General features: G+C 46.2%; 1 long non-coding RNA gene across 3 annotated transcripts in view; it reads left to right on the top strand.

The window, feature by feature from the left end:
* Positions 1 to 1,151: 1,151 nt before the first annotated feature.
* LOC118162728 overlaps positions 1,152 to 22,671 on the top strand; it is a 33,300-nt gene continuing 11,780 nt past the window's right edge. Inside the window, exons 1-3 of one of the 3 annotated variants that reach the window (XR_004748585.1) lie at positions 1,152 to 1,307; positions 2,916 to 3,006; positions 21,265 to 22,411. This is a non-coding gene — a long non-coding RNA (uncharacterized LOC118162728). The remainder of the gene's footprint in view (positions 1,308 to 2,915; positions 3,007 to 21,264; positions 22,412 to 22,671) is intronic. The other 2 variants (XR_004748587.1, XR_004748586.1) reach the window with 2 other exon arrangements.

The following is a 22,671-nucleotide window of genomic DNA, read 5'->3' on the forward strand; positions in this document are numbered from 1 at the left end:
CCCAGGAAAACCTATGTTACTGCAAATCCAGGCAAAGCATAAAATGATCCTCTTTCCTATCTAAGCAGAAATGCAGTGTGCTCCAACCCTGCTGACTCTGAAAGCCAGCCCTGCCCTGTTTTGGTCCATATGAATGGTAAGGACTATTGGAAAAGCTCAACCAACCTCAACAGCATAATCTACACAATGAATTTTGGAGTACTTTGGGAAGTACTTTTTTTTTTTTTTTTTTTCTTTTCACCTTATGCATCTCCATGGAAACCCTTGTAGTTCTGCAGGTACATACTGAATTATGAAGGAGCTGGAGGCACTTAGAGAGCTGGAACATGATTAGTAACTGTCAAATTATAGGTAACACTTAAAATCACTTAAATATCTCCTCCCCCCTTACCTTCCTATCTTTGTTATTAGGAACTGGGACATGAGCCTGTGGCTAACCTGTCATTCCTTGATGTAGTCTGTTTGTGGTTGGAGAAGATCTGAAGCCCTGGGCAAGGAGTTCAGAAACTTTAGGACAAAGTCTTGACCTGGAAGAAAAATGCAGTATCGGTGAGCTGCAGCTCCAAGGATCACATGAGGGAGTAGCTGGTATGTGCATGCCAACACAAGAGTCCTCAGACTCTTTCATCATGAGAACCACATCTTGACTGCCAGATAAACCACCTTCTTTTGTACTTGCAATTGCAAAATAGCTCTTTAGCAGCTCTAGCAATTGCTCAGAGAGAAATGAAATAGAAAAACATTTCATGCATCCTTACTATAGCAGGTGTTTCTACAAAAAAAGACTAATTGTGCATTTTCATTTGGCCTTTTGCTGCTTCTCTGCTCTGTGTCTGAACTGCTTCCTCTGCCAGGAGAAGAGTAGAGCCAGCCAACTTTTTGCAGACCTCTGACAGTGTGTTTAGGCTTGTCAATTTTAGGGTTGTTTTGTTGTATGTATTTTGGTATTTTTTTTTTTAGATGCACCGAGTAAATTGTATTTATTCTGCTGTCATGCGGTGTTTTGTAGAAAAAAATAAGAAGCAACATTTCTTTCTCATTCCTGTTTGCCATGAAGGCCTCAGTCTTGTATTAAATTACAGGAGAAACCCAGAAACAGTTAATCGAATGTTAAACAAAACGAATGAGGCTTGCACGGTGCCCCGAAGGTCATTAGACTCAAGGTCTGAGCGGCTGCCAAGGGGAGCGAGCTCCAACGCAGGAGCACTCATCTGAGAAATCCCCACTGCTGGATGTGGAGGGGTCGAACCTTGGCTCTGGCTGCAGGCGCCTCCCAGCTGATCTCAGCTGCCATGGCTGGACATGGGGTAGGACCTCTTCCCTTCTCGTACTCTAGTCCAGAGAGATTTGCAGGTGGGTGGGGTGGAAGGACTGGCCTATTGCTCCAGCCACTTAGCTGTGGAGCTAGCAGGTAGCTCTAAAATCATAAAGACAGACTGTCGCTGGAAGTTAAGTCTGATGAAAGGGCCCCTGAAGTTTGGAAGTGGCACAGAGTCGAGGAGTGGAGTAGGTAGTGCAGAGGGACCCCAGTGGTCAGCTATGCATCTTCTGAACTGTTCTCCATCCCACCCACATCTTTCTCTCCCCAAAACAGTGACTCTGTGGAGGAACTGCTGGTTTATTTTCCCCTTGAGTCCTGTCTCTTTCCAGCTTTGAGGTGGGAGTAAAACCACAGGATATGGATGCAAGATGGAAACAGAGAGGCACATCATTGTCTGTTCAACTTAAAAGTTCTTCCAGTGCCGCTATCTGGGTTATAGAAGAGCTTAGACTAAATGGAGTCATGAAGTGACAGCTCTTATGAGCAAGGATGAAGATGCATCCAGGTGCCCATACACTGTTACTCATGAATGTTAAGCCTATAGATCAAACTGATTCCTATAGATCAGTTTGTGTATCTGTAGGATGGTCTTGCTGTTTTATTCCTCATTCATGCCATAATTACAGGAATCCTTTATGCCAGTGTAAACATTGATCTCACTGCATGTTGGAATTACATAGTATTTAAGATGGGGAGAGCTGGAATAACAAGAATGTGTATTTTCTGAAAAAGTAGAAGGTTTCTGAAGGAGGAGTTTTCCCAGAGGGAGCTAAGTTTACAGATCTAACTCATTCAGGCCTTTCTGGTTCTGAGGCTGACACACACATGCACAAACACACATGGTCCAGTATCTATTTCATGGACACATTCTTCCCATCTCAGTGCGTAAAGGTCTTGAAAGCAATAGCTACTGGCAGTACCCCAATTCAACATAACTAATAGGTCCTTCCCAGTTACAAAATCACTAAGGACACATGCCTAAAGGAAAGCGTTGCTTAAACTACCTTGCTGTCAGAAGCAATGAAACAAGCTGTGTGTCCTTTTGGGCTTGATTTGTGGGTTCTTTGTTTTTTCAGTCTTGGTTTGCTGACCGCATCTCAAGAACTGGGTTGCTAGAGCAACCTCACTACCATAACTCCTGCAAGTAATCCAATGGTCTGCAGGAGTTTTTAGATATAATAATAAACTTGAATGGGGTCTTTATTATTGTCCAACTTTCATGGATTAATAGGCTGCAACCGGAAGAAAAAAAAGGACAGATCTGGCTCTCTGTAAACTATCTCTGACTCAGTGGATCTGCTTGGATTTAAGAGGGCATGTCCTACCTCTATACTTAAAACAGGTATTTTGGATCAGCATCAAGTGGCCTAACACTGCTGACTTACACATAGCATCTTCAGTTTACATCTTCTTAGTGTTTGAACCTGGTGTTACGTGTGTAGACATGTAATTACTGGAGTGACACTGCCTCCTTGCAGCTCAGTATTTGACCTTCTGCTTACTTGTGTGTGTTTGTAGCGTGAGTACAGAGATATGGAAGTACATCTATGAACAGAAAATATCTATGCTTTACTGTCTTTTCCTGTGTACCTAGGTGGGAAATCTTAGCTACAATAACTATCCAAGAAAGCTTTTTGACGCAAATAATCATCAGAGGAAACAAATGCCCTTGTGGTTTCTACAGGGTAAGTACATCCTGAATCTCCAGGCTAACAGGAACAGTTCTTTACAGGCTGACATTCATTTTCCAGGTCTAAATTTCAGTTAAGAGTTTGTTTTTACATTGGCATCCCTCCTAGCAATTGTTACACTGCCTATTCATACTTCTCAGCCTAGAGGAGCCATGGCGAGGTTTTATCTTAGTGGTCTCTATCTCTATGGTCACCAAAACAGTTTAGGCATATTCTTTGAACAAAATTAATTATCATCAGGTTATCTAGGAGTTTGACTCAGGCACTGTATTTCACTAATAAGCATCCATTTAAAGAGCTTGTATTTAAAAAGAATTGTTATCTAACGCTTACTGGCAGGTTTTGAATCTTACATCCCTGTTGAGATTGATTTCCTGTACATGCCTAATTACTGATGACACAGTAAGATATAAGCTGAAGAGCTATCTTGCAACTGAAAAAAAAAAAAAAGCTTTAAGCTAAGTTCCCTTTGGCTCTTCATTTTTTTTCATTTAGTAAAGTCACCATGGAAGGATCCTCCTCCAAGTACTTGCAGCAGTATAAGCAGTGTGTACAAAACAAGTCCAGACATCAAACAGGGCAACTCCCAAAATGTCTCTGCATTTGTAAACATGCTTCACATCTGCTCAGCTTTGCAGTAAGCATGAAATCTAAAACTTGGGATATCTGTTCTATTCGTTTGAATGGATGCTAGTTCATGCTGTGGTTTGATGAGATGGAGGCTGCAGCTGCAGCTGGCTTGAGAAAGTGTTTTAAGAAAAATAACACCCTGAAGAATGAAAGATATTTTTGTTTAAAAAAAGAAAAATAGAAAATGAACAGTTGCCTGATTTGATTTACAGTGCAGCCCAATGAATAGCTGTAGGAGCAAATGCCTAAGCACTGCACTGCAACATAGGGAAGGGGAGAGAACAGGAAGCCGTAAGAGTAACTTTTAGCCTTTTCTTGGGAGCCAAGAAAAGGATCGGAAGGATGCTCACTGATGATAAGAACATGGAGGGAAGGAGGAGAGCTTCTGTTTCACAGAGATACATGTCCTTTATGCCAGAGTATGTGTGAAAATGGCTGGGGAGCCTTTACTGAAGTTGTGTTAGACCACAACTATGGACTGGCCTGCTTCAGCAGGGGTACTTTCCCAAATAAAATCTTTCAGTGAGAATGTGAGCGTGACACTTTATATGTATGTAAAGGGCAAGGGCTTGTTCCCAAGTTAGAAAGATAATACACTTCATCAGTGAAAGGCAGTTTTATACCAGCATAGCTACCTGCATAGCAGGGACAGTACTCTTAGAGACTACATCAATTAAAAATGTATATATAGTAGTACCCACCTATATTTGGTACATAATTATAACATATGGAGAGTGTGTGGAGAGCAGTCCTAAGATGTGTGCCTAAAGCAAGTGGCATGAGATGACCTTTGTCCATGGTAGGACACTAAATAAAACTGTTTTAAGCATCAGTGCAATGTTGTAGGCACTACAACGTCTCCTGGATCCAGCTGCTGGAAGAAGTTTTGCCCACTGTCCTTTTTCTGCAAGTTACATTTCTAAGATTTACTGACGGAGCTGATTATCTGATCTACCTCATGCATTTCAGTCACAAATCTACCTGTACATCTGACCATCAGAAAGGGTGTCAGCCCATAGCCTGAGGCTTTTGGCTTGGGGGAAATCATACTGAGTACAGGAGTGAGCTGACCAAGACCAATCTAGACTTTGAAGAGTTTGGGCAGTCTGAAGTTAAAAGAAGAGTCTAACCATTTTACAAGCTTGTATGCTATTTGATTCTGTAAATACAAGCACTATGAATCATGCTGTCACCGGACCACTTTCTTACATTAGTTAGTTTAACTATTTTCTTTCTCTCCTCATGCCAGTGTCTGGTCAGACTTCCAGCCTAGAGCATTTATTTCCATGGGAAATGCTCTTCTTTGTTTAAAGGATTTTTGTAGATGTAGAGACAGTAAATCTGTCACCAGTTAAATGTGTTAAGCACAATTTCAAGAGTGCTGCAACCTCCCAGAAAACCTTGGGCTTCAGGATGTAAATGTTAAATAACGTGTAGCAAAATCTGTGTGTATATGTCAGTGGGGGAGAAAGGGAAAAGTAATGCATCCTAACAGGTAAGTCGATGTCTGCTGCTCAAGGACTTGAAAATGGCTTGACTTTCTGTCCGTGACAAAACTGCACTTTATACGTGCTCTGTGGCTTGTGTCACTTGGCCCTGTCCCAGCTGTAGCTCTAGTGTGGCTGTATGTCAGCTATCCAGTGTGAGTTATTATTTATATGACAGCAGAATCCAGAAGATTAAGCTAGGACTGTACCCCATTGTGTAAGGCACTGTGCAAATACATAACTAACTCTGAAGATCTTATGCTCTGAAAAGACCAGCAAAGAGAGCAGGAAGGAAAAGGGAAAGAGAGGGAGAAATGAGGAAATACATCCAGGGTCGCGCAGCATGGAAGCAAGGCAGCAGAGCTTCTGCTCCTGGGTGGTGGCTGTTCTCATGCCTTCCCAGCAGCAAGTGCTGTGTCACTTAGTACTGCAGAAGGTAACTTTTGGGTAAGATCTATGCACAGGACTTTTCCCACTGTGACTGTGACAATGTAAGAGCATTTCTCTTCCTGTATGACTGCTATATCCTACTGCCAGAGTTACTGTCCTAATGCCCTGGTCAGTGAAAAAAGGCTGCATAGTGGTCTTTCTAGGGCAAAGTCCAGCTTTCCAGGTCCAAACTGCTTGCGTTCAACAGGTCACTGGTATAGCTGTAGGTAATGCCCGCTAGCCTGCGCAGACTGCTTCGGGCTAAAAGATGCTGTGCGAAGGATGTGACGTTACTAATGCAGTCAGTTATCCAAGGGAGCTAAGGTTATTTTTGTTCTTTGTTGTTTTTCTAGCTCACAAAAATGTCAGATATTCTCCAGAGTACAATAGACCTCAGCCATGCCGCTCCTGCCTGTTTCTATTCATCTCCTTAATAGGAGTGAGGGAGCAGCGACAGGGCAGCCCCCTGCAATATCACCATCCTTCCTGAATCTTGTGAGTGACGAGGCGGGTAGGAAATGATGGCAGAGTGCTGATGAGATTAGCACTTCTTGATCTTCATGGTGTAAGAAATCCCCAGGACTAACTCATCCTTCAAGATCCTCAGTGAGTAATAGGTGTTTTATCATCCTTTCAATTAGAAAGCATTTATCAGCAATCTTTGCTAACTCACTGCATGAACTGACCTGTCATTCACAGCCTCAGCCCTTGGAACTGGTAATTAAATTTAGCAATGTCTCAACAGCTCTGACTGAAATATGCAGTATGTTTCCATGTGGGCAGGCAGACACTTTGGGTTTTCCTTCCCGAAAGGAAAGGATTTCAGGAAAAGTGAATGAATGGTCCCAGATGCATAAGCAGACACAAGCCAGTACCTGCAATCATCAAATCCTTGCAAGCATCGTGGGACATGGAGCGGCTCCGCCAGGGCTAGGGTCTTTTCTTTGGGTTAGTTGACATAAGATAGGACCAACACACAGAGCTCTCTAGCCAAACATACCTGTTTCATCTCAACACTTACCGAGCTGCCTGGTTTGGGGCTGTGAAGGAGAAACATGCCTCATTCTTGACCCCTTACTCAACTTCAGAGTTTCATATCCATACCTAAACTCATGTCAAGCTATGGCACCAGAGGACATGTTTTATTGACGATGTAAACATTAAAAAGTCAGCCAGTCTCATGCAGAAGGAGCTTATTTAAGGAGTTAGACCCTATGGAAAAATGTCGAAATACTGTGTGTTACCCTGAGATTTCCCAGGATTGACCAGCCAATAATTTTACATGCATGAAGGTGGTGAACAGAGGTCTGTTCCCCTATAAAAGAGTAAAATGGCTGCATTTTTGGGTTTGCAGGGATACGGTTTTGCAAACTGCAATTCCAAATGGACTGGAAGTTTGTTTTTCATGGTGGAGCTGTGCTGTGTTGGAAACAACTTCCTTACATCAAGATTACACTGTAATAACTTGAAGATAATGCTAGTAATATCACTGGTACTGCTGACATTGAGACTGTATCTCTCTTGTTATTTCTTGGCTTTTCTCTAAGGTGTCCAGGTATCATTTTCTTTTTAAGATGAGAAGAAATTTGAGTTTTTTTTTCTGCACTGAGATGTTACTTCTAGTACAGGAACTTCTTTTCCCTTAGTTGTCTAAATTTTTGGTTGATGCTCGTTGATATAGGCTGATTTTCAGTAGCTAACCCACTGCTTTTTTTAAGCAAACTTTGCTCTGAAAATACACATCTTAAAAAAAAAAAAAACACACACAACACCACCACCAAAAAAACAAACTAACCCTCTTCACAACTGCCAAGGGGCACCAAAATGCCAGCATCCCCACTTAATTCCAGAATTAAGTTCAAGTTGCCTGGTTTGGGGTTTTGGAGGAAACACGCAATTTGCAGAGTTCACTGAACCTCACAGAGATTTGGTTTTGCATTTGTCTGGAACTGCCCTGAAATATTCCTTAGCCCATTTTACCACAAGAAATATCCTGAGGGGATTTTTCTTCTTTTTTTTCCCCTTTTGCTACAACAGCCTTGTCTCCATGCTGTCTTAAGGAGACCACCTACGATTTAAAGAAATAAAGACCTCCGTGAAAAGTACAGGCCAAACCTGATATTTAAGGGCCAGCTCCCCACAGTATTTATCTAGTTGCCAGAGCTGGTTGAACCACAGAAGAAAAAAAAAATAATAAAAGCATTATCATGTGAGGACTGGGAGGGTAACCTCTGTTAAAAAACAGCAACAAAAACAAAACCAGCCACCTGAAAACAATGGGAAGAGTGCCAAGGAGAGGAAAGGAAAAGGACTGTGATATTTATGAGGTATAGTAAATAATAGCACTGGGAGGTAGCACAGCTTCCAAGGTATGTGCTTCACGAGCGTAAAGCAGCAGACATACTTCCTCAGTTTTGGAGCTAGGGAAAGGGCCCTGCCTAATATGATTTATTTAAGAAGTTTCCCTGTGTTTTTAAGGGGGAAAAGTGGTCCTGGACAGGGAAAAATGATGGAACTTGGACAGCAGAATATGTTTTCTTTTTTCTTTGAAGCTACCCAAAGGTTCCTTGAAGCTTCCTCCTCTCCAAAAATCATGTGTGCTAAATTCAGCCCAAAAAAAGAGAAGGAAAGAAACCATTACAATTTAGTGCAAAGGTCACTTTTTTTCTCACCAAGGCTCTAAGCAGGGACATAAATTATAGGGTATCTGTTTCAGGCCCCTTTCAATATACTGCTCCTATAAGAGCTCCAGAGTAAAATAATCCTCTAGAGATCCGAGGCAGCATGTTATTAGCAGAAGCTCATAGGTTACTTTTACTGGTGTCTTGGGTACCTTTATGCTGAAGTGTTAGCATCAGCTTGAGAGCACATAATCTTTCTCCTGTGTCTAATTATATATTCACTGTGCGGGCAACAGAATATTCATATGTATTTAATTAGTAAAAAGATTATGTTTTAAACCCACAGAAGCAAGGCAGGAAGAAGTAAGGATGAAAACTCAAGTAGCCCTTAAATTGCCCTTTTATCTCAATGTATTGCTTACTGCCTGGGAGCCCCCAAGCCCCAGTGTGAAAGATACTGTAAAAACATTTAAATATAAAGTCATAGTTGAATAAGCTACAACCAGAGTGAAAACCTAGACCTCTGTTGCGCTAATGATCAATTAAATTCTTCCTCATTTGCACCAGCCCATAAGGAAATGGAAATGTGTAGGGTTTGTGTCTACTCAGTACCTCAGTTGGCCAGCCTATAATGTCTGTGGTGTGAGCTAAAAATCTTCCATCATTGGTAAAAGCAGTTCATTATCTGCTTTAGAAATTTCTCATTTACATTTTCCCATTGCAGAATATCAGGTAAAGTTCTCAAGAATTTGCATTATAGCAGGGGTTTATATTAAAATATAAACTGTAAAGGCTGTACACTTGACAATATAATGCCATCGCTTTATCTTTTGAAAAGCCTTTTTTTTTTTTTTTTTTTTTTTTGGTGTGGTAAGTTTATTGGGTTTTGCAGGTGCTTTCTGAAATGCAGTGGCGACACAACTATATGACGTTGTTGCAGTTAAGTATTTACCACAGAGCCTGTGGCTAGGGAAGTGACCATGGAACTGGGAAGATGGAGGCTCACTTTGTGTTTCTGCCAATTCACTTATTGTGTAGCCTTGGGTGAATTCTTTCAGCTGAAATCTTCAAGAGTGATCACCTTGCTGACTATCGATCGACTGCCTCAAGGAGACAGCAGATTTCCAACCGGTCAGTGTGCCCCCAAGGAACACATCTCTAGGCTCACGAGGTGCCTGGTGCCCCAGCCAAAATCTGGGTCAGGCTGACTTCATACAACTTTGGCTCTGCTTCTCCCTGGTCAAGTAGTATAATAAGTCTCAGAGAAATATAGATTGGAAAGGACTACTGGAAGGACAACTACAAAGTAAAGCCTTCTTCCATTAGATCAGGTCTTCCCCTAGTCAAGAGAGGCACCTACAGATACAGGTTTTTCCAACATATGGTCTGCAGTATCTGACTTGGTGCAAAGAGTACAAGACCAAAAGGAAAAATAATAAATAAATAAAAGCTGAAAAAACAACTCCAAGAGTTAGAGAGAATGGTTTCCAATGCAGTTGGGGGATTTGGTCTTGCCTTAACAAATTGCAGACAATTAAAATATGCCATTGCTTTTGAGGATCAATCAGCACAGTGGGAAATTATGATAATGACTGCCCTTCACTGGGCCATGGCTGTCTTAACACTGCTCTCAGTGCCTGTTTTTTGGAAGCTGCATACTTTCCCCAGAAAAGGGTGTCAAAATATATCTGCTCAGTATCCAAAACTTGAATATTCACAAAGGTTTTGTCCTGGAAATACAGGACCTCAGTGACAGCAGAATAGGAAATAGAGGGCCTCTTTATGCTTAGCTCTATCATACAACATAGCTATTGTTTGTTTGTTTGTTTTTCCACACATCTAGGCTGGGATCATTGGGCCATATGCAGAGAATGAATTGGGATAGTGAATTTATTCCTTTAGCAGTTTTTAAAACCATCACATGCCTGTGTACACACAGTGTGTGGAATTTGTCATACAACGACTTCTGTTTTCTTTGAAATGCCCTTATAAAAGATTTGAAAGGAATCTCAAAGAATGAAAGACATTGAGGGACTAACTGCAGATCTCTGCATAGAGCACAGGACCGGCAGCCATGACTCCTGTGTTGTGGTCACCTATTCTTGCTATAGACACTTATTGTGGGAAGCATAGATGATAGTACCTGAATGGTTTCCTCCTAGCTCTGCAATAATTGCTGGGTGATTTTTTTATTAGCTCTGCAGACCTGGATCTTCAAAAGTATTTGGATACCTAGTTTGTGTGGTGTGCTTTTTTTTTTTTTTTCCCCACTGATTTGTATAGTTTGGAGGATATGGTCATAGGACCTGATTCTAAAAGCTCTGAGTGCTGTGACTGCAGCAAAGCAGTGATTCCTGAGCTAGTCTTAAATAAGCAGGCATGAGTTCCTCAAAACCTCTTTGCTGCGGCATTACAAAGCAGTGGATTTTACTTGTCTTGCCTCCATGGGATAGGAGAGCACACTCAGGTTTGTGTTGCTGTAGCTACACTGCTCTTCCATCTGAGATAGTTCATGAAAAGCTGGCTCAATTATCACAGCTCTCCACTAGAGACAAACATCAGAGTTGCTGAGAGCAGCCGGACGACTACCCATTACCTGTGGCCAGCCAAGCCCACACTCTCTTTTCAGCTTGTCCCATCTCCTGCACTCAGACGGGTTGAGGTTTGCTGCAGAAAGCTGTTTTATAGTGTTTTGAGATCCCAGATTGCTCCAGGTCTGAAATACAGCAAGCCCTTGACTCCAGACTTGACCCATCTTTTGCACCGAGGAAATACCAGCTAATAGGAGTCCTGATGCAAGTAAATGACTGGCTGTGCTGATTCTTTAATAAAGAAAATATGTTAAAGCCAAACTTTCTTTTCACTTACCTCTATAGCTCTGCTCATTCAGAGATGTAATTGGAGGCAGAGTTCATGTCAGTGGGGCTTCTGAGAAACAGCTTGGTTAGCTTTTATTTATTTATTTATTTATTTAACCTGAGGGGGATAAGTGGGAGTTTGCCCCGCTGTGGAAGGGGATATTCAAGGGGCTGGAGACCTTCTGGCTTGTGGCATGGCTGGTCACATCCTACCCTGTACTGGCTGGATATTGAGGAGGAAGGTGTGAGACTGCCACTGCAATTGTAAGCACAACCTAACAAGCTCTAAATGTGATCGAAAAGCTCTGGGAAAGGGAGGGTTAGCAGGAGGGTATGCACAACAGAGGAGTGTGGTTTTGGGAAGCTGGAGAAGGAATACACATCCTTTCTCTGTTTCTTTCTGTTTTCCCATCCTCAAACACCATCAGTTTCAAGCATGCCTCTGTAACATCAGGGCTGGAGATTCAGGCTTTGTTTTCTTTCTTTTAAGAACAGGGGAAAAGAAAGGATCAAACCAGACTCTGCAGTGACTTCTTAAGGCTCTGGTTACATGGTATGGCTTTTCAAAGCATTGTGCAAAATTGTCTTTGCAGCTCCAGAGGAATATGACCAGATACACCTCCAGATTCACAGCACTGCAGGCTGAATTAACTGAAAACTTCTGGTCAGTCTGGGTACTTCCAAAGTTTATGCCACTTATCAGGTACCTAAAGATGAAGGTTTTTGAGACACATTTTTTTTTTTTTTTTTTCCCAGCTGCTAATCTCATGGGGAAAATTGCATTAATTTACATTGAGGGTCTTAACATTTTAGTTTAAATTATGTGAGTGTTTGCATCACACTAGCAAAGCTGAAGTTAAACCAGTGCATCTTTCTCATAAAGATAACATTTATGAGGAAAAAAAAAAAGATAAAACACATAAATAAAGTCTGTGAACTGGGAGGACAGCATTGAAGGCGAAGTGCAACCTTGCAGCTTCCCATAGCTCTCTTTCACTTCACTTTTCGAGTCAGTCACGAGCGCTGGAGCAGAGGGCAGCTAACTCTTCCCACTTCACATCGTCCTCCATGGGCAGCAGGAGTGCCGGTGGGGCTTGGGGCAGTGAGACCACTGCTTGGTGGGCGAGGTGGACCAAGAGGCATCACAGTCCTCTGTAGCATGAAGTGTGTCTCCCAGAGGCAGCCCTTTGTCCCTTGGTGGGAGGATGAGGTGAAGAAATAACTCTCAGCCCACTTCCCACACTGTAACCTCCAGGTCTTTACCTCTGTGCAAGGTTTAGCAACCCCTGCAGTGGGTGGAGAGACAGCTTTTGTGTTCCTGCTTGCTTTCCCACTCAGAGCAGTCTGATCCTTCACCAAAGTCCATTGCTCCAAACCATCTGCAACGTATATATCTGTTGTGAATACAGTTCATGACTCTGATCCCAACTTGGGGTTTGTGGATGTCCACATCCATATGGAAGTGGAGGTTTCCCCACTTCCCAAGCCATGGGTCTCAACTCAAGAGCCCTGACCAGAGCTGCTGGTGGGGAAGGGCAGTGCAGGTTGTGTTGTCCTCCTATGATCTGACCCCAAATCATAGGAGGACATGTCAGATCTGCTGTCAGGAGGCAGCAGATTTCTTGGTTAGCTTGTGCTTGCTGACACAAAATAGGGAAAAAAATGAATTGGGGAAGGTGGGTTTTGCCTTCTTCATCCTTACATTTTGTGCAGGTGTGAAGCTCCAAAGATGTAAAATTTAGCTAAAGCCATTGACTTCAGCTTTTTTCATACTGGAAACTTGGTCACCTTCCCAGGAGCAGAATTTGGCCGAGAAGCCCACAGCTGGCTATAGTCAGCATTTAGTCAGTAAGGAGGGTTGGGGCCAGGAGGAGCTACAGGATGGGCCTGGCCTGTGGCCGGCCCTATCTCGCCACTTGAGTGAGAGTGGTGCCCAGTATTTTGGTTGGGCTGAGGACAAGGGCTTCCTATGGAGAGCAGGTGTGGCTGAGTCCACAGGGCTTGTTACCACCTCTGCTGGTGAGCTGAGGGACAAGAAAGGAGGCTCTCCCTGGAGGAGTCCTCAGAGTTGCAGCTGCAGAAATCCCAAAGCAAAACAGCAGGAAGCCGGCTGGGTAAACATGGAAAGTGCTTGGAAATAAATGCCCCACAGAGGCACAGGCAACCTTTCCAAAATTGGCTTCCACCTGGGTTAGCCCGGGGGGCGGCCATCAGGCTGCAGGGGCCTGCTGGCGTCCCACACGAGGCAGTCAATGTGGAGGCACAACAAGGGGCCAGCACCAGGCCCTGCTGGAGGCCAAAACCCTCCTTCCTGGGGCCTGGAGCAAAGTTGAAGGCATTAAGCAAGACAGAGGGCCTAGCCCAGCAGATGCATGGTTTGTGAAGGCGGTGGGGTGAGGACACGGGGGGGCTGTGATACAGAGATGTCCCCGCACATGCATGCAACCCTGCATGCATCGGTGCTGCGATGCTTTTAATGTGCTAACATGTTTTACGATGCAGTGCGAGTGAAACAAAATAGTGGCTCCTGGCTCCTCGTAACTTGTGTAAACTCCAGATGTGACAATCCTGCTGCTGGCAAAGGGAGCTGTTTATCCCCGTGCTCTCCTCGCACTGAATTAGCTCCCACTATTAAGAGCCTGCTGAAAATGTGCCTGTGTGCTACCAAATGGCTGCCTAATTGTGCCTCTGTCCCTTCCTGGAGCCACACATGAGAAGTGCAATCCAAATTCCTGGGCAAACCATGCAGGGCCCTCGAGAGCACTTTTTTGACCCCCCCCCCCCCCCCCCCCCTGGGGGAGTGAATGTCAATTCCAGAAGAATAATGAGGATTAGGGCAAGGGGAAAATGAGTGGCTTAAACAGCTCCAAACTGCAGCAGGGCTCAGCAAAACGTGTCCTTCTCCCCTTCTCCCCTCCCCTTGCAGACTTTTTTTTTTTTTTTTTTTTTTTTTTCTTTCTTTCTTGCAAGGGGAAGGAGGAAAGAGGGCCTCTGCCTCTGGGTTGTGAAATGGGCAGAAGAGGAACAACTGCAATTCCCTGAAAGCCCCCAACCCCAGCAAGAGTGATGGGGCATGGGCATAGGAATAGGGCGCAGTGATGGGGCACGGTGGTAGCCGCCGTGTGCGGCTCTCCTGCTGCCTCTCCCAGCACCCAGGCACTGGTTGTTGGGGATTAGGGGGAACAGATGCACATAAGATGCTTATGGCCTTTTCCAGACACAAGGCTGCTTTCCAATCAGCTCAGAGGAGACAGGGTAATTAGATGGAGTTGCAGGCAGGGAGCAGGGGGGAATTAACTTGTTACTCAACCAGAGACTGCAAGCCCACCTCCTCCATTCCTCCACCCATTTTTCCCCTCCATTCCTCTGCTCACTCTCTCATTTCAAAGCTTTTTTTTTTTATTTTTATTTTTATTTTTTTTCTTTCTTTCTTTCTTTCTTTCTTTTTCCATGTGTGGCAGCTGATGATGGCTGGCTGCTGCCAAACAGGTCTGGCCTCTGCAGCTGGGACTCTCTCCATACTTAAGGAGGGCGATGAATCAGCCGTGTCCTTCAGAAAAGGTGACGTCTCCTGGATGTGCTGCTGGGATGCTCAGTACCCCTCCCCGTGAGCGTGCATATTAGGGCAGCTTTGGCTGGAGTGCACATCAGGCAAAAATCTGAATTGGGTCAGGCTGGTCCCAAAAAAGCACCAGGAACTGGGGTTTCTTCCTCTACCCCCGGAGTGTAACCACTATAGAGAGAGGCTGCAATTCCTGGGCTGCATCGTGCCTGGCAGCTCTGTGATGATGCAGGGGATTTTTCCTTTTTAATTTCTTTAAAATGTTGTTTGAGCATGCTTACACTTCCAGTGCATTGTTATCTTTGGAGAGATTTTGCTGGTTAAAGTTTTCCAAATGTGGAGACCTGTCCCGTCACCACTATTCAGATGGCAGCTGTGACAAGGTAATTGTCCTCAGGCCCCACAGGCAGTGATCACATCTGTGATTAAGAAGCTCACTGCTGCATTTGTTACCAGCTCCCCCCACAAGCTCCTGCCTTGCTTGTTTAGCTTCTGAGGCCAGCCTATGCTGCTGTTTACTGGGAGAGCAGTGCTCTTCTCCAAGATGTTTTGTTTCAAAACCATCAGAATGTCCCAGGGCTTTTGAAAGGGGCTTTACTGTGTCACGAAAGGCAGTGTTCCCCATGGAAAGATTTTTTCCAAATGACAGGTCAGTTAGGCAGTAAACAGATGAGAGAGGATCACCATTATAGCTGTAATTGAGCAGAGAAAAGCTGACCCCAGCTCTAAGGCAAAGAAACCAGCCAGTGTCTAAACTTCTCCAAAGGAACGTGCTGCTCCTTACTGGTGGTACCCTTGAGCACATCCTGTAGATAATTTTCTGAGATTGACATTAACCTCTTCTCGTATGTATGCACAGAGATTGAGTGTTGAAATCCACTCGAGAGCTGGATGGAAAATTTCTGACAATGGTTTGCTGTCAGGAAATGCTGGTTCAGCAAGAGGAAAAGATGTCAACTTCAACAGTAAAAAAAAGGATCAGAAAGAAGCAGAAAAAATGATACCATTGAAGATAGCCTCCTGAGGGCTTTTTGAAGCAGTGTGGTTTATTTTTCAGTGCTGTGTTTTTATTGCTCAAGTTGACATGGCCAGAGCAGTGGCTGCATCATCTTTTTCCAGTGGCTTTGTTCAGTACGTGGCAGAGAAGAGCTTGTGTGCACCCAACACCTCCATATAATAAGGGAGACATTAACAGTGCAAATGGGGGGAAAGGAATTCTCTCCAGTGTCCCATCTTGTGTAAGAAAAGTACTGCTATACAGCACAAAACTCCCTCAGAGATGTGCTCGGGCCACTCCTGAAGCCATCTTATCCCCATCTCCTGGCTACGTGAGATAGCCAACCACCTAGGAAAGCTGTCAGCACCCTTGTGCCTCAGCACACTGCTTGTTTATGTACCTCTAGTGCCTGAGGTCCAGTAATTCTAAAAATGGCATCTTTCCTGAATGTCCAAGCCCTCGTAGGAGGACAAAAATAAATACCCAGAACAGGAATAAGACATGGGTGAACTGAAAGGATAAACACGTGTTGCATGGCAAGTATGTGCAGCACTGCTTACTGCTCTGCATTTTTTCTCTGAGATTGCAAAGTAAACAGACAAAAAATATATGTTGAGGCAAAAACCTAAGCTAAACAGTATTCTAGTACAGTTCTGGAAACAGCCAACCAAAAAAATCCTCCCAAAATACACAGCTTCACTACAGAGGATGGTTTTTTGGGTCAGGACCATCCCAGGTAGCATTAAAACCAGACTTGAGTCCCTCATGCACTTTAGCACAAATATCATAAATAGATTATTACTGTGAGATAGCAATTAAAGTGATCGACCAGCCTAATCGCTCTCCTGGTGCAACACAGGCAGCACGTCTTCCTTCAATACGGGGCAGGCCATGCAGCAAATCCCCTTGGAGACATGGGATGGTGGGAGGATCAGGGGGTGATGCCTGCAATTTGCATCAGGATATTGCACGTTCCGAGCAGGGCCAGGTTTGTGTTTGTCGCTGGGTGGGTGCAGCAGCCTCAGTGCTTGTGCACAGCCACATGCCCACTTGTTCCCCAGAAGGAAACCTTGCACGTTTCTGAGGCTTCCTTTGGTATTTCTCCTGATGGGGAGGTATCTGTCTCAGTAGCAGTGCTTGTGCTTGGTGGGGGATATAGGGGGGGGACATCACTTTTCTGATAACAAGGATGTGGCCTGTAAAGTTGTGACTCCCCTCTGCTGGCATGCGGGGTGCTGGGACTGGCCTGCAATGTTTTCTGTCTCTCTCTGGAACATCTGAATTGAATACCACAGTGCTAACACGCGACAGGTAGTTTTGTGGTGAATGTACTGGCAGAACCAATGTGTATTTCAGTGATACTAAGAGTTTTGTAGCTGTTACTCATTACCAGGACAAGGACCGCCTACACATTTCCCTATCAGTTTCTGCAGTAGCAGCACTTGTCTGGAAAACCTGCCCATCTGCCTCCCCCCAGGCACTCGCCTGCTCTGCCCCCTACATGATCTCTCCAGGCCATGCTGCCCGTTAAGCATTTCCCCGAGCTACAGGGGACAGACTGAATGTCTGGGAATGTGTGCACACCTCACATGACCTGAAACAGCTTTTTTTTTTTTTTTTCCCTCCTGTTGCTAGATCACTCAGGTACTCCCACTTTGACTCTCCCTTTCTTACTTCTGGGGTGTTTTTAGCTGGCAGTGTGGCCCTGGGGCAGCTTGACATCCACGTGTGCAGCACTCAGCACCGAGGCGCAGGCTGACCTGCTTGCAGGCTCCATGCACCGCTGCTCTAACGCCGACAATGATTTTTCATGCAAGATACTGGAAGAAGGAAGTAGCTGTTTCCAGTAAGCCACATATTAATCAGGAGCTGGATTTCTGGGGCCTTTTGCTTGCTTGTGTTCCTCTCGGAGCTGCTCGCCTCTAACCAGGATGCTTTGAGCCTCTGAGCCTTTGTCAGCCCTGCTGGGGTCTGGCATTTGTCAGTCACTTGGAAGATGGGAGCTTAAGTGGGAGCTTTTCCCTGTTGCCAAATGCCATCCATATTTAGGGAGGCTTCTAGTCCTAGCCTCAGAAAAGCTGTCGGTTCTTGCTGCAGGGTGATGCTCCTGCCAGCCATCAGGCAACAGGGGAGAGGCAGGGATGCCCAGGGCTCCCTGATAATGCCTGGATTTCACCTCCCGCACGTGATGCAGCTGTTTTGCAGCTTGAGCTTGCGAGCGCTGTTCAAAACTGAAGAGCATGGGAGAAGAGGAAGAAAAAAATAGTTTCTCCTCTCTACTCTGCCTGTGCTTGTCATGCTGCTGCTCTCCTCCTCCTGCCCTGCTCCCCAGCTTCTTGGCAGATTCGCTGCCATTGCAAATGTACGTGACTAATCTGTTACTTGAGGAACGGGGAAGGCGTTTTCACAGGCTGGAATGACCCAGCCTGTCAGGAAGCCGATGGGATTCACCGCTGGGAAAAGTGTTTTCAGAGGGCTGGTGCCCTTGTTAAACGATGGGAGAGAGATACTCATCGGAGGATGAGATGCTGCCAATGTGGCCTCCATTAGAGAGGCGGCCATCCTCCTCCCAGCCCGGGAGGCTGCAGCAAGACAGTACATCCCCCCTCTCCCACCCCATGCCTTTCCCTTACGGTGGCAGGCATGCTCACTTGAGGAGGGAGTGCAGGGGCAGTCGTTGAAAGTCTGGCCTTGAGATTACGGCAGGTCCTTGCTCATTCCTCTCATTATCAGCTCACAGGGAGGCTGGAGGCTGCAGGGACCTGAATGCCCCGACCAGAACACAGCTGCAGCCATCGCCTCCATGGCCACGTCTTGCTCTGTTTCAGCCGTGCTTCTTTAAGTGATTCAGGGGCTCGGGGCCAGAGGGCTCTCTGCCTTGCAGAGCTGATCCTGGTGATTTGGGGTGATGTGCCAGGAGGCCTGTGAGGCGAATGTCATTTCATCATTGTTCTCCTGGGAGAGGTAGAGGCATCCAGCATGGGAACAACGGGGGTGGGGGGCAGGGGTTAATCAGGAGAAATGGGATAAATTAAAACAGGGAAACTGTAGGCAAAAAAATGTATTGGGGAAAAACATATGTTTTATAATAAACATTACATGTTTAAATGCTTGCGAGCCAAGAATTATTTGCTGAAAAAATAAGTAAATTCCAGGGAATGACTAAATTATTGGATCAGCTCCTAACTAGGTACCAAGGAAATGTGTTGGATCAGTCTGTCAGTGTGCATTACTAGCCCAGTTCTAGAAAATATACCTCAGGAAGCACCAGCTTTCCTGGCTTTCCACTGATCATAATACCAAAGTGAAATCTTTTGATGTGAAGGGCTTGTGCATTCACTAACTTACAGTGCCATCTAGCCCCATCTCAGACTTAAGACGTCTACGAATGGTTGCTAATTTTGTTCCTGTAACTTGGAGGCTGAGTCACTTTAGCTCGAACCCACCTCTTTGGTCATGTGCTTGTGGATGGAAGTGTACCTTGGTGTGTATCTGGCGGATATATTTGTAAAGAGTCACCCATGAGTCGCAAGTGTAAATGCCCGAGGGGGAGCCAGCCCAACCGGACACGTAGTGTGTGTGCTCATGGTTACTGTGTGTGGGGACTGCAGCTCGGTGTTGCTTAAGCCTGCCTGACACTTCCCATTGATACGACCTGACTTTCAATGGCTTAGAAATCTGATGGAGTGCAACTGCTTGGGCTGAAACCTTCCCGTGATGCCTGCTTGCCTCAGGCTGGTTATGGAGACCTTCCCCCAAGGATGTGTTCTGTGTCACTCCCATGCATGAGCTATGGACCGACACGTGGCTTTGCCCATCCTGAAAAAATGAGAAGGCAAATGTGAAAGCGATAGTGTCACTACCATTCGCATTGCAACATGCGGCGGGAGCGAGGGTGGTAGCTCCGTCCGTGCCCCTGCGCAGTTTGCCTCCCCCATAGCAGCTGCATCCTCCCCTGAGAGATGGGGCACGCTGAGAGGTCGGTGAGCGTGGGGCAGGAAGGATGCTGTGGGCTCCCGGCACCAGCGTTCAGCTCGCCTGAGGCCTGGGAGACCCAAAGCTGCTGGGTTGGCTCCTTGGGCATCGTCTTTTTGCCCACAAGGGCCCTGGAGAGCTCCAGGGGTGCTGCCAGGGGCTGTGGGTTTAGTGCAGTGCAGTGGGTTGGAGGCTTATGCAGGCGTGAGCCTTTCTGCCTTGCAAAAGACTGATGTGGGGAAGCTGACAGGACTGCCAAAGGTAGCCAAGTAAACTTCTGCTATAGAGGAAAAACCTTTAACCTAAGTGCGTGTGGATTGCCAGAGTGTTGTTTTGCACTTTCTCCTGTACGTTTCCTTTCCTCCTTGTGCGCTAGCAGTAACGTCCGTGGCCAGACTTGTGCTCACAGCCTGGAATGAAGCCGACTGCAATTACATCCTCGGGGAGTTGCTCAACGGGGGCTTTGTGGATGTGGGACGCAGAGTTTGGTGGAGTCTGTCACTGCTGCACATGTGCTTTTGGACCTCCAAGTGCACTTACCCAGCCTTCAGCTTTGTGTGTGCTTGTGGGAACGGGGAGCAGAAGGCTCGGGAACAGGCTCAGCCTGCTGCACATCTGGAGGCAGTAACTTGAGTCAAAGTATATGCGTCCTGTAATTCAAACTTTTTTTTTTTCCCCCCCTGCATTAGCAATCAGCGCATCAGCACTGAAATGCTTCCCTTTAAATGGCAGCCACCCTGTGCCCACTGTACTCAGTGTGGGTCCACACTTTCTGTGAGTGTAGAGGAATTTGGAGCTAGGTTTTGGGGTCAGGCCTCTCTCGCTGTACTTCCTTTATCTCCCAAGGCAGCAAGCAGCACATGCTGTGGCAATGTAATCATTTAATCCAGGCTGGCGAAACCTGTTCTCCAGATGAACGACTGGCGTATCGTTTGCTCTGTAGCTCTGCATATGAATGCATTGTTTGTTGGGGCGGCAAGACATCGCTGCCAGTTTTCCATCCAATTTCCAGTAAAGCCCAGCCTCAGCCTGATGGTGAAGCTGCTTCCAGCTCCTTCCCTCTCCTCCTGCACCACGTTTGCTGCAGCCGCTGTGGTCTGAGGGCCCTCCCTCCCTGGCTGCTCGCTGCGGATGCGGTGGGTGCAGAGGTAAGGAACCTGCCAGGCGAAATCAGCCCTCAGAGGAGTGCATCAGGCCAGTGGAGATCAGAACAGGAACGTGTTTGCCTGGGGAGGCAGGTGATACCTGAACGGGTGCAGCCAAAACTAACAAAGGTGTGTTCTGAGAGATAGGGTTTGATCTTTAGCCCCTGATAGAAAACTTACTTTGGCTGGGGAGGCTGCTGAACCAAACCCGTCCATGAGGGCGTATAGCTGTTGCAGATTGCTGGGGGATAGATGTGACAGCAGTGCTTTGGAGGGGAACAATTGCTGTTGTAACTGCTGTGGGTTCACAGGGCAGGAGAGAGGTGCTTCTTTTGTTTTAGGCCCCTGACATCCTCATTTCTGAGTGCCAGACACGAGGGGCTGGTGGCTCATTGCACACCTATGTTTCCTGAGTGCCTACCACTAAAACACTGTTCTCTCCCAAGTGCCAGCGTTTCTCTCTGTGGGCAGCCTTTCCTGCTCTGCTGCGGGAGGCTGCTAGCCCTTGTTTGCAGCTTCTCTGGTTTCAGCTTCCATCTCTCTCCCAGATTTTGTAATAGGAGTCGTCTGGACGGCCAAGGAACAGCTGACTACCTCACCGCCCAGCCGATGGCACAGTGCAGGCACGTCATCTGTGAGGGGACTTCGCAGCCACTGCTCCTGCGGACAGCACCAGAAGCTCTCCGTGTGAATATGCAGTGGTTTTGCTGCTGCCTGCTTTCTCTCTGGCTTAAGGAGGAAGCCTGAGCCTTGGGCTGAGGCTCTTCCAGAGCCAGCTCATGCCCCTTGGATTTCTTGTCCTTGCATTGCCTCTGAGGCAGGATGGAGAGCAGAAAGCTGCTTACATTCAGACTGCATTTCAAATTTCTTCAAAACGACTTTTTCAAGAAAGGCACGTTTTCAGGGCCAGCACCGTGAGGCTGGCTCAGCCTCCAGACACACTTTCCAAATCTTGCTGCCCAGAATAGCATGCTCTAAAAACACACTGCAGCCCCCCTGCTGTAGCTGGCCCAGCCTTTCACCGTGTCTGTACAACGAGGCTTTCCTTTCAGCTCAGATGGCAGTGGTCTCATGCAGATGGCTGCAGAAGACCCCTTCACAAGGGCAGTTCTCCTTCCAGGCTTGGTTGGCTTGGCCTCATCTGAACTGTGTGAGGCGAGGAGCTTTGAGGCCCCTTGCTCCGATTTTACAGTACCCCCGTTTGCCTCCTGTTTCAATCTGTCTCTGATCAATAGCTCTAGCTGGTGTAGATAGCTTTTCATGGGTACATTTTATTGCTCATGGATGATGCCAGACTGACCAATGTGGGCATATGAAGTAATCTGGGCAGTGGCTAAACGAGTTCCCCATGGCTTTCCCAGCATGGCTGTCGTGGAGCAACCCCCTCTGTGGGTTATTTCAGTGCTCTGTCCAGCTTTGACCCATCAGCCGGGACTGAAAAATCTGTTCCCGCTGCCACAGTACTTAACACTGCTTTTACTGTTTTCAGACAACGCTTTGGAAACCCTCTCATTGATTTGAATGGGCTTGGGATCCAGCCTGGTGTTCTTGCACATTGCAGAGTTCAGCTGATTTTTCTTGCTTGCTTTTTCTTACACACCTCCAGGATCTGCCCTGTGCCATGGAGCATCCCGTGGGGCGTTCAGAGGGTGCAGCTCTGGGCATCGCCATGTTGCCAGCACTGCGACGGGGGAGGTGAGCGCATGTACACCGCTCAGGACAGCGCGTGCTCAGGGGGTAGGAAGTTTGGAGGGATCATTCATATTTTATCTTCATTTTAGCATGGCTCAGATTTGTCAGCAAGACACCGCAGTCCTGAAACTTAAAGCCTGAGGCAGAGCTGGGAAGGAAATTGCAGAGCTCCTGGGCCTCTGTCTAGGGCTTTAGCAGTGGCTCTGGTCAAACACTCCCCCTTCCTAAAAGCAGAGAGGTGTCAAAGTGCAGTGTTTGCATTT

This window comes from Oxyura jamaicensis, chromosome 2 (genome assembly GCF_011077185.1).
Source record: "Oxyura jamaicensis isolate SHBP4307 breed ruddy duck chromosome 2, BPBGC_Ojam_1.0, whole genome shotgun sequence".
Taxonomy (NCBI): Eukaryota; Metazoa; Chordata; class Aves; order Anseriformes; family Anatidae; genus Oxyura; species Oxyura jamaicensis.